The sequence below is a fragment of the Protopterus annectens genome, chromosome 5.part0 (genome assembly GCF_019279795.1).
Source record: "Protopterus annectens isolate FY-2018-M chromosome 5.part0, PAN1.0, whole genome shotgun sequence".
NCBI lineage: Eukaryota > Metazoa > Chordata > Ceratodontiformes > Protopteridae > Protopterus > Protopterus annectens.
In genome coordinates this window covers 561,630,515-561,643,014 of record NC_056735.1, presented here as the reverse complement: position 1 = coordinate 561,643,014, position 12,500 = coordinate 561,630,515, and positions in this window count along the sequence as shown.

Genomic DNA, 12,500 nt, shown 5'->3' with positions numbered 1-12,500 from the left:
GAGAGGAGTTATCCAGACTGAGCTCAGAGAGAGTCAGTAGCAATTTGCAATGGTATACTGTGTGAAATGCCTTTGACAGGTCTAGGAAGACAACAGATACTAAGTTAGATTTCTTTGTTGGTTGACGCGGTCAGTAAAGGATATAAGGGCAGAGGTGGTACTGTGGTTTGGTCGAAATCAATGTTGGGAATTTGCTAGCAGGTTATATTGAAGAAGATGATTCAGTAGTTGGGTGTGTACACATTTTTTGTAAGATTTTTATAGGGGAGATAGTATAGCTATGGGGCAATAATTGCTAAGTTCTGTCGAGGATCCACCTTTGTGTAGGGGGACAACATAATACATTTTCCAGAGAGAGAGGACAGTGTGTTCAGCTATGGATCTATTGATGAGTATGGAAATAGGGTAGGTGATGGCAGAGGTGGCAATCCTGAGGTAATCAGCGGGCAGTTTATCAGCAGCAAGACTGGTGGGTTTCAATTTGGCAAGGTGTTTACAAATTAGGTCAGTTGGAACTGGTTTGAAAGAGAACTGAATGTTGGTCTTGCGGTGACAGTTTTGTATTTTGGGGGTATTGTAGTAGTAGTAGTAGTAGTAGTAGTGGGGAAATTGTTGAATAACTTTTTGATGGAGGAGGTGAAATAGTCATTAAACTGGGTGGCAATATCATTGTTATCACCCTCAGTGTTAGGGTTTGGGGAGGTGATTTTGCCTGGTTGCACAATGTGGTTGATTGCGGACCACAATTTTTGTGGATTGTTGTAGTGAGTCTTTTCTAGCTGGGTATAATAACTTTTGTTGTAATTATGTATTTGTTTTTTTGCTTTGTTTCTGAGCTCTAGGAAGTATTGTCGATCTGTACTTGTTTTGTTGGTACGCCAGGTTGTCCAAGCTATGTCCCACTGTTTGAGTAGGGATCTTGTGTCCTTTGAGATCCAAGGGGCTGGGTTGGGTTTAGTATGAATTATACGTTGTGGGGCTATAAGATTAAGGATACCTAAGAAGCTAGTATTAAAGTACTCCACAGCTTCCTCTAATGGTAGTTTTAAGAGGTGACCAATTTATTTTTTTTAAGGTTTTGATGAATTGGTTTGGTAGGACATTTTTGGAACTATGGACAGAAAGCATGATGGGGGGTTTTATGGCTTTTGTGTGCTGTCTTAGTATGAATGTAGGTAAGTGATCAATGAGGGAGTCGGGTAACGTACCAGATATATTGGCATATGAAGGCTTGTTGGTTAGGATCCAGTCTAATATAGATTCCTTTTTGGTGGATTTGTCTATATGGGTGGGGGTTTGGATAAGCTTTGTGAAGTTAAACAGGTTTAATTGGTACTTTGGGGGGGGGGGGGTGCCGTGATAGAGACCCGATCAATGTCTTAGTATAAATGTGGGTAGGTGATCAATGATAGAGTCTGGTAATATACCAGATATATTGGCAGATGAAGGCTTGTTGGTTAGGATCCAGTCTAATATAGATTCCTTTTTGGTGGATTTGTCTATACGGGTGGGGGTTTGGATAAGCTGTGTGAATTAAATAGGTTTAAGTGGTACTTTGGGAGGGTGCCATGATAGAGTCCCAATCAATCTTGAAGTCCCAGGATAAGTCTCTCCTGAGGGAGGCCGGTGGAAGTCCAATGTAAAACGGACTCTACAGTGGCAATATTGTTGCCTGGTGGTAGGTAGACACCCATAATGTTGAACTGTTTCTGCTGGTTTAATTTTATATTTGCAAACAGGGTTTCTGCATAGCCGAAAGTGGGGATATCTTTACGTATTTGTTGGAGATTAAGGTTGTGCTTGTAAAGTAGGGCAATGCCCACTCCGCTTTTAGCTAATTGATCACATCTAAGGATGTTGTAGCCAGGAGGGACTATGGTGGTATCGTTGATGTGGGGCTTGAGCCAGGTCTCAGTTAGGAGTACAATGTCAGGGTTATAGAAGGATATAGAGGCATGGAGCTCTTCAATTTTATTCATGATGCAGCAAATGTTTATACTGAGTATTAAGAGATCACAGGTCAGATGGTTTTTGGTTACATCTACAATCTAGAACACTGTTTTAGCAGAATTTTTATAATGGAACATCTAACCAGGGGTAACTGATGCAGTTTTCATCAGTAGCATATTGAAACATAAAGCACCTAGATTAGATTATAATATTTTAGAGTGATGTTAGATTTTGTGCATTCCTACATGTTTATGTTCTTAGTGTAATAGTATACATGTTTTTTTATGCTTTCACTTATAAATTCAACAATTATTTTTCTTTTTGTGAAGTTGAAATTGAATTTATTGTAAAGGGATGCCACGAATCACACAGTTATCATCGTGTTATTTATTTAGTTGGGGAGGGGCTGTAATTATTATGATGAGGTCTATGTGCAACAGTAGATGAAAACACATAATTAGATTTGCAAAACTAATATCCTGGTTTGTCAATCTACATTCCTTTTTTTTTGGACATTAAAGGAAGGAAGATTAAAAGCACTTCACTTTGAAAAGATCTGAACATGGTAAAATTACTGGATACATAAGAAAATTCTTAACTTCACATTGTTACTAATTGTTTGTATACCATGGATAAGAGCAATGAGTAAAAAGGTTACCAAAAATCTGCTATGGCTGTTTGTAAGTAGTGGCAAAACTCTAAAACTGGAGAGAGTATAGAAGCGTTTTACCAGTTAAAGAATGAACACAATATATATTTTTAAATAAATTCAGAAAAGTGTGACTTATTTTCAACAAGTTACAGACAGCAAAGTAAGGACATAGTACAAGTAGTTAAAGCATTTAAGGATTCCTTTGTATGGCAATGTCTTGGTCTAATGAAAAGCGAGGAGTCTCACTAACTAAACCTGGTACGTATGTATCACAAAACTGATAGAACTATACAATGGTTTACAGAAACTGTTTCAAGAATATAATATTCAACCTAAAGATATAAATGCATGTGAAAATTTGTTATCCTTTAAAGCTGCTTTGAAAACTTTTTTATTGAGCTTGCTGCTATATTTTAGAAAGGCTTAAAGGGTATAAGCCTATGCCTACATGTGATTGTATTATTTATAGCTGTAACTGTAAGGCCTTTATGACCATTTTACAAGGAGTTTTAAGAGGACAGTTGGTTCATAGTTGAACTGTTGAGTCTATGTATCTTCTTTCTGTAATGTGTATGTAGTATAGCTTGCTTCGCTTCTATTGTTACAACACAGAGATTTATGTGTTGCTAGATTAAAATAATTGTGTAAAATTGCAGACATTTTTAAACACATAACTTCAAAAGTTTGGGAGGTATGTTATAATTTACTGCAATAGTAGTGCAGTGGTGCAGCAGTTAGCATTATTGCCTCACAGCAAGAGGTTCTCCGGTTCACTTCTCAGCTGAAGTGCCTTCTGCGCAGAGTCTGCATATCCTCCGTGCATTCATATGGGTTTCTTTCAGGTGTTCTGGTTTCCTCACACATTCAAAAGATGTGCGTCTGGAGTGTTTCTCCCAGGTCCTCTGCTGAAAATGGTCTCTGTCCCAGTCGAGCTTTCCTGGTAAACAAATTCTAAATCAATAAATGGCCATATGGCTGAACAATTTCAGAATTGTATATATTTCAGTAGTAGTTTGACAATGTTAAAGCTAAGGGATTTTTTTTTTTTTTTGCATGCAGGTTATACTATTTTTGAAGAATGTTATGTAATAAAAATAAATAATAATAGTAATATGGAATATTTGACTGTGGATTATGAAATTTTAATTTATCAGGTTAAAGAAGTTCTTAAGGCCTAGCCAAAATGTTTTAGGAAATGAATGCATGAATTAACCTTCTGAATATTATTGAAATAACTGCCTTGCATGACAAATTAGGTGTTTGCAGTGGTTTTACTGCTCTGTAATTTTGGGATATGGTTAGGTGGAGTTTTCATAGCTCATTTATGTTTTCAGCAATGGATGTTCAAGTTTATGGAATTATTCATTATACTGAGGGTTTTCTTCATTTCATCTACATTACAATCCCAAACTTACCAAAAAGGTATCTGCAATGATACCATATAGTTGTGATATTAAAACATGCCATAGTGTGATGATTACATCTCAGAGTATTTGTGGAACTCTTGGAAGCACAGGTAGTGATGGATATTTTAACTTCATTACAGACTTGCAAGTTGCAGATTTTTGTTTGACCATAGTACCGCCTAACCTGTATTAAAAGTTAAAGAACTGAAGAATGCCTTTCTGTGTTATCTGAGCTCCTCTGACTCTTAAAAGTAAGTCAAAGAGTTTACTACTTAAAGAAAAGCACACATTGAATCACATTTTTACAGTAGCTGCCTACACCATTTCTGAGGAATGTGTTTTCCGTGTACTAAAACTGCCATTGAAGTGGATCCAAAAACTTTTGGGAGCTGTTTTATATGCCTCATATCTTTAAGACTGACTTTAATTTTTTGCTATTTATTGTCATCATATGGATCTAATCAGTGAGATAGTTAAATTATTTTCATTTAATATACAGTGCAGTGTCTAGATTCTCCCCAGAGCTGTTACTTTATGTGCATACCCTGCAAAATTATTGTTTGTTTTGAAAGCTATAATTTGTTTTATAATTCACAGCATAAAGAGTGTTATACAAATGTTATAAATGGAATATATATTTTAGTAATATTCATTCATTTTATTAAATCTCCTTTAACATTTTGCCTAAATATCAGCCTAAATAATTATTTTGTAGTAGTGGATGAACTTATTTGCTGAATTGTCATTTCTATTTAACCCATATTGGTGTTGTATGATTTAAAGCATAAAGTCTTAGATTGATGAAATGGCTACATTTAATCCACATGATATTATGTGAATATAAATTAAATGAAAACAGACAGACATAAAAAATCCTGCCTGGAAAATGAATTCAAGTTTGCACTAAATCTTTTTCACATCCTCTTACTCTGTATGTACTGTACTATTTTTGAAAGGCAATATTTGGAACTACTCAGCTCGTATACACAATTTATGTGAGAGTAGTTATTTTCCCCAACTTTTCTATCTTATTATATGCTACGTGTTTTCAGTCATGTCTCATCAGGTACGCTTCGGTAAAGTTCTAAGTATTTTATGGGTCCATAGGTGCTTAATAGGCTAACGACCACAAGAGCCTTTTTAAGCCAAACCATGCATTCCAAATCTCTGACAAGTTCTGAAACCCTTGATAAGTGTAAGCATGGGCCTGGGAGATGAACCATTTACAGGCTACCTGTTTGCATTACAGACTTAGGTCAAACCAGGGATGAATTTCTGCTTTCCCATCCAGTCGTCCAAATTGCACTTGAATTGGGTTAGGGAGGAACTCTGCCTCACAGGGATGGGGAGCCTGTTCCATAGACGGGGTAGTCTCTGGGATACATACCTATCTCTTCAGCAGGTCCTATTTATATCGCAGCTAAGGTTTAAGTCTTTAGAGTGGGAATTTCTGGTACTGTTTGTTTTGTGGATATGCAGGAGGTCCATTAGAGTGGAGTCTGACAATGCCCTGTATGCCAGGAATAGATGTCCCCTCAAAAGCCTGTAGGAGACAGAATACAGGGATAGAGTCTTGAGGTGGTCTGCATAGGACATATTACTTATGCCCTGTATTCTTTTAGTGAGGAACCTCTGTGGACATTCCAGTTGTTGGATATGCCTGGTTAGGCACATGCTGAAGGGTGCATCATACACAATGATAGGTCTGATGAATGGCAAGTACAGTGGAACAATGACTTCCTTGGACTTAGATGCCATACCTTTGTTTGTAAGTTGAGCAACATAGAATTATTTCTTCCCCACTGCAGACACATGATGATCAAAGGCTAGATTACTATCTATGTGTGTCCCTAAGTCCCTGACTACTGGGTCAACTCTAAGGGGTGCAGTGCCAATATGATAGTCACCAGGGATGGATTACTTCCCAAAGGATACTATTATGCATTTCTTGGCATTTAGTTTTAGTCTATGGTTCTGACACCAGTTATTTGTCTGCATCAGCTCCTCCTGGAGAACATTTGTGTCAATGTGAGATTCAATGACGGCTCCTAATTTGCAATCATCTGCAAATTTAGTCAGCCAGAGACCACTGACATTGGCCTTGACTTCTGAGAAGTAAATGCCAAAAAGGAGCAGTCCAAGGACTGATTCCTGAGGGACTCCACTTGTGACTGGCCTCATTGTAAAGGTGGGCTCCCCAATTCTAACTTCCTGGCTCCTGACTGTGAGCCAGTTGGCTATCCACCGGGTGACATACGGGTTTGTACTTAACCTACTGAATTTGTCAAGAATGCCTGAGTGAAGTATTGTATCAAATGCCTTGGCCAGGTCGAGGTAGGAAGTGTAAACGATTTTGCTTTCATACATTGCTTTGGTGACCTTCTCAAAGAAGTCCACCAGGCTGAGTAGGCATGATCTGTCCTTGACAAAGTCAAACTGGGTTGGGTCCAGTGTCTAGAGGTTTACTATATCTCTGTTGATCAACTCCATGATAATTCTTTCCATGGCTTTACATATAAGACTAGTGAGACTTATGAGCCTGAAGCTTCCCAGTTCTGTAGATGGCTAACCTTTGTGCAGATGGATGACTGTTGCTGTTCTCCTGTCATGAGGCATTGCACTAATACATAGAAAGGGCATTGCTTTATATATTTTTCTTGCATGTATTACTTTTCCATTGTCGCTGTGACATGTAAGTCTATTTATGTCATATTAGCCATTTATTGATAACAGCATTAATATTTTCGCACCTGTATTCCAAAATTATGCTGGGAATGTTGTACAGATTACAGCTGGGATTCACAGACAAGTGCTGTGTAATTGAGCTGCACAAAATTTTGGGAGGTCTAAGGACAAAGGGCCACAAAGCCAATTAGTCATCTACTAGGCATTAAATAGCACCATCAAACTGACAAAAGGAATGCATAATTAAAGAGATGTTTAGTGATAGTGGGAGAGAAATATGAGGCTACTTAATGTCCAGAGCAGTAAATTTGTACTAACGCACACAGCATAGAGCTGCATAGCCATATATTGCACTGATACAGCACAAGAAGGTTAAAAAAGTGGCCATAAGATAAATCACTGTAAGTTTACACAGCAAAGGGCCAATCCTGTTCATCATATAAATGAGGAGGAAATGAGGTAAATATGAATGCAGTAAAGTAAAGAAGAGCAAGCAGAGGAAAGCATACAGGGATATCCATATGGTATAAAAGGTGAAATGTGGAAGGAAAGGAAGTGGTTTTATTTGTCATAGATAAATCTTTTTTTTAAGATTTACAAAATAAGAGAAGGTAGGGAATGTAGTGAGGAATATATGTGAATGAGGAAGAGGGAGAAATAGGCTAACAGAAATAAACATATCAACAAAAAATACAGATTTAGACAGATGGGGTAATATGCAGTCAGAGTATGGAAAGGACAGAACACAGATTAAGATAGATGTGGGGATGTGCAGGAAAAAGGTGGTACAAGCAATGGAAGGATACAGACATGCAGACGGAGAAAAAAGAGGTGGTAGGGAATGTTGAACTATGACAAAGAACTGAGAATGATACATAACAGAATGAAAACAATAGAATTAGAATAGGGTACAGTCTTGGTTGTACATCAGGCAGCTGATGGTATGGGATGGTTACTCACCTGCTGACCAGATGGCTGAGACATACCAGTTGCATAATTCCATAAGCTATACCTGAAAATAGTCCACACTGCAAAGCCAGGTATGTGACTGAGAGCACACCTTGGCAGCTGCCAACTACCAGTCTTTACAAATGATATCAGGAAACCACAGAAGACACCTCCAACCCACATTCAGTAGATAACCCTTTGTTGCCCTGCTGAAAAATGTACACAGAAGGTTTCAGAGCCAGTTCATGGTCAAATGCTTACCAAGACAGAGTAATAGACCAAGCAGCCTCCCTCCCAAAATACCAATATCTCATTACTTGGCTGTCCCTAAATACTCTAAAATACTGTTCAAGCCTGTTTGTTTGCATACTATTTTTTTCTTTTTATTTCTTTTACAGCAATCACAGAGATTTGGATTTAGTTTAAAACTGTTATTTCAATTTTTACAGCAACATGACTGGCAGCATTCTCTAAACAAAACAGTTTCACACTGAAAACAGACTTACTATAGCAACAGTTAACGTATCCTCCCTTCAAATGGCATCTGGCAACTCATTAAACTACAAGGCACATGCTAGATCTCATAGTCAGATAGTATATATAGGATAACACTAACTAGTGTCCATGTGAAGAATGCAGGAATTCAAAAGACAAATATGCAATGCAATTGTTAACAGCTTTGGACACACCATTGGATGCAACTATCCCTTTTCAGGGGCAGCCACAGAGCACTGACTGGTGAAATGACTTTGGGGAGAGTCACACAGTAGACAGTTGAAGGCTGAGTGAATCAAACTCTGCACTACAGAAGTAGCTCAAAGATTTACTCTTCTACAATAAGCACCAGACAGCCTGTTTTACCTCAGTACAGTGCATTTTACACCGGTGTGCCTGCATAAAAAAGCAGCTTTTTTAAAAAGGCATTCATAGTTAAGATATTAACATTAAACTCATAGACTTCATGCTGTTCGATTTATTCAAAGCCAAATAATAAATATACTGTCAGCATCCAACTAAACAAGGAAATCAAGGATTGTACTCAAAGAATATGGCTCACATGATGATACTCCTGTTTATTACAATTGATTGCTTCCTTTGCCCTATAACTGATGTGAATATCAGGAATGAAGAATTTACAGACACACACACACACACACACACACACACACACACACACACACACACACACACACACACACACACACACACACAATACACATACACACACACATACACATGAAGAAAAAAAAAAAGAAAAACTATGAAATTCTAATTAATGAGAGGCTTTACTGTAATCCCCAGTGATTTACCTGCTACAGCATCTTAAGGGTAACTGATGTTCACTTTGAAGGAGTGGAATGAAACAATGGAAGTTTATTTTTCACGAAGGAGAAATGGAGATTTTCACCTTGAATAAATGTAAGAGGCAACTGAGGTTCACCCTTCTGAAAGTGGAAATGGAGCTTTTTTTTCATGCAGATGTAACATGTGCACATGCTAATGTGCACGCACGTGTGCACACACACACACACACACACACACACACACACACACACACACACACACACACACACACACACACACAAACAAATTCACAGACTCACATATGTAAACATACCTCTACTTCACATCACTACCCAGTCTCTAATAGTTAGGGCTACTAAATCCTTGTGGCTGCAAATTGATATACTTCACAGCAAAGTTAGATCCTCTTGGCATTACAGTTATTTCAGCAGCTTTGAAAAAGACCTGCTTTGCTTCTCTCTTCTCTCTCTTAATAGCTAAACTTAAACCACTGAAAGATACTGTTACTTGCTTTTCCCCTATTGGCTGACAAAAGAGACTTAAGCTGCACAGAGCAGTGCAGCATTTTATAGCCAGAGTAGTAGAGTGGATATTTTTTCCTTACTTTTTTATGTTCTGTTGGCCAGGCAAGGCTCCCTTACTAGCACCAGGCCTTAGGCAGCTGCCTAGGTTACCTTGTGATGGCTGCAGCCGAGGAGGGTAACAGTGATCCCTCCAGGACACCATCAGCAGGAAATCCATCATCCTCATACTGAATGGCAGATGCAAAGCTCACTGTTGACCCAGCACCAATGATATGTTTACTAGTACTGCCTAAAGTGTCTATGAACTCACATCCTCTTCTTCCACAACAGGAACTAGAGAAGGATGATACAATCTGAAAAATGATTACACACATATACTACAAATGCAGTGAGAGCTGTACAGTGGACTGCAGAGATGACATATGTCTCTATATTATATCTTCGAAAGGGCTATACATAGAATGCCCTTTCATCAACACATAATAATTGAAATACCAAAACCCTGAACTGCCACATAAGCAAATTCTTTTCCCAGGGGAAAAAAGTCACTTGGACATCATCAGGAATTTGCCCTTTCCTCCACTGTGGTGCAGTCTTGGAGTTTGTATATTTAGTGAAGGTGGGTGTGGTGGCTAGGGTCTGCAAACTTTTTTAATTTTTTTTGGTGTTGGCCAAGCAATTTTTTCTCCTGGGAAAAATTGCTTTTGTGGCCATTTGGGGTTTTGGTATTTCAATTATTATGTGTCAATGAAAGGGTGTTCAATGAACAGCCCTTTTGATGATGTAATAATGACTCATGATACGCACTCCACTGCTGTGAGAGGAGGTATTGGCTTAACCAACATGGTATTATTTCATGAACTACCTAACAAGGTCTCAGCTTTAAACCAGAAATTCTGTGGATTACAACTGCCTGAACTTCATCTTACTGTAAATGTGATCATATTTACACTAGGGCATTATTACTCATTTAGTCTTTTGATAAAAATAGAGTATGCTTTATTTCTGTTTTAACAGTGTTTGCTTCCTAATACAGTAATTAACATGGTTGTCATGACTACGATACAAAATGAAGTATCAATGTTGTCAAACCCTTTTTTGGTGCTTTGATACTTTCACTACCTTTTATATTTGGGAAACTGAAAGTTATCGATTTATGGATTTATGGAACAGTTAAAAGGATGTAAAAAATAAAAATAAGGATAATCCTTTTACAGCACATATTATGTATTTTCATGAAGGAAATAGTGCAGTATTGTTTTTATTCTACTATCAAGACTACGTTTATCAAGAGGGGAGACTTGGGCGTAGCACTTTTATCCCTTGAAACTAAAATGATTTGAAAATATAAAACTTTGTTACCTTTGGATATGAATCAGCAAGTGGTTCTCTGGTTCAATCCTCAGCTGGGGTGTCTTCTGTGCGGAGTCTGCATGTCCTCCCTGTGGTCGCGTGGGTTTACTGCAAGTGTTTTTTTTTTTTTTTTGTTAAGTTGAGATATTTATTGAATTTTAATTAGAAAGAATTGACCAATGTATTTAAAGTATTTCATTATTTAATGGGTGGATAGAATCATGCATAATCTTGGATTCCATTTATTGGTGCATGTAAATCAGAATATCAGATCCAATAAATTCCAAAGGCTGAGGCACCAGATTGTTTTCAAGAATAAATATTTAATTTACACCATTCTTAGTGGATTTTATTTTTTGTTTTTATGGGCTAATAACCTACTTATTTTTGACAATACTATTCCATGTAGTCTTTGTGGCATTCATTATTATGTGGCAGATCTGAAGAGACAATTCTTCTTCTTCTTTCGGCTTTTCCTGGTTAGTGGTTGCCACAGCAGATTACCTGTCTGCTCATGATTAGCAGTGGAGTTTTACGGTGTCGAGTTGCCAGCCTAGTGCCCAACCTTCCACAGAAGGCACACACATGCACGCACGCACTCACACCTAGGGCCAATTTAGACTGTCCAATCCACATACAGCAGTCTTTGGGATGTGGGAGGAAACCGGAGCCCCCGGAGGAAATACATGCGACCACAGGGAGGACATGCAGTCTCCGCACAGAAGGCACCCCAGCTGAGGATTGAACCAGAGAATCTCTTGCTGTGAGGCAGCAACGCTAACCGCTGCACCACAGATCTGAAGAGACACTATTCATCATAAATAAGAAAATAAGTGGCCAAGCACAAATCCTTTTTGCATATCTTTTGTAATGGTGCAAGCATTTTTGTGTGAGCTAACACTTAACACCATGAAGGCCCTGTTCATTAACCATTTGAAATGTTGGGACCCACTGGAGTGAATCCCTCAATATACACAGTGTGGTCAAAAGAATGGACTTGCATATACCAGGACCGAGATGCCATTTCTCAGATTATTCCCTTTCTACTGAGGAATGGTGATCTCACAGTTGGTATATATAAGTTCAAGGGGGTGGGGGAATTCCCCTAGATGGGGGTGCAGGGGTGCTAGCCCCCTGCAAAAAGTATTTTAAAGGAGAAGAGTGATTTTCAAGATTCATCATTGTTCTCCTTTGTGTTCAATCTTTTTTTTTTTCCTTTTTTCATTTTATCAGCTCTCATGAATGAAAGGTCTACAAGATGGTAGTGAGACCAGCTATGTTATATGGGTTGGAGACGGTGGCACTGACAAAAAGACAGGAGTCAGAGCTGGAGATGGCAGAACTAAAGATGTTAAGATTTGCATTGAGTGTGACGAAGATGGACAAGATTAGAAATGAGTATATTAGAGGGTCAGCTCAGGTTGGAGGGTTTGGAAACACATCCAGAGAGGCAAGATTGCATTGATTTGGACATGTGCTGAGGAGGAATGCTGGGTATATTGGGAGAAGGATGGTAAGGATGTAGCTGCCGGGTAACAACAAAAGAGGAAGGCCTAAGGTAAGGTTTATGGAAATGGTGAGACAGGACATGGAGGTGGTTTGTGTGACAGAGCAAGATGCAGAGGACAGGAAGAAATGGAAACAGATGATCTGCTGTGGTGACTCATAATGGGAGCA